This window comes from Salvelinus namaycush, chromosome 23 (genome assembly GCF_016432855.1).
Source record: "Salvelinus namaycush isolate Seneca chromosome 23, SaNama_1.0, whole genome shotgun sequence".
NCBI classification, from domain to species: Eukaryota; Metazoa; Chordata; class Actinopteri; order Salmoniformes; family Salmonidae; genus Salvelinus; species Salvelinus namaycush.
Window position 1 is genome coordinate 2005283 of NC_052329.1, and position 216 is coordinate 2005498.

Below are 216 nucleotides of genomic sequence, written 5' to 3' on the forward strand. Positions count from 1 at the left end.
GATGGTGTTTCCTAAGGATGCAGGCTGTGGTTGATAAGCTCACTCTGATGTTATGGAAGATGGCAGGGGTTTCCAATCATCTGTTGTTGGATTTCCCTGCAGTCTTAGGGCATTATGTTCCAACTACCGTTGGCACAATGGCAGCTTCCTGTTTGTCTGTAAACAGACGCGTTCTACCACCATGTGGTCTTCGTTGGTCTTCGTCTTTTCAGTTCT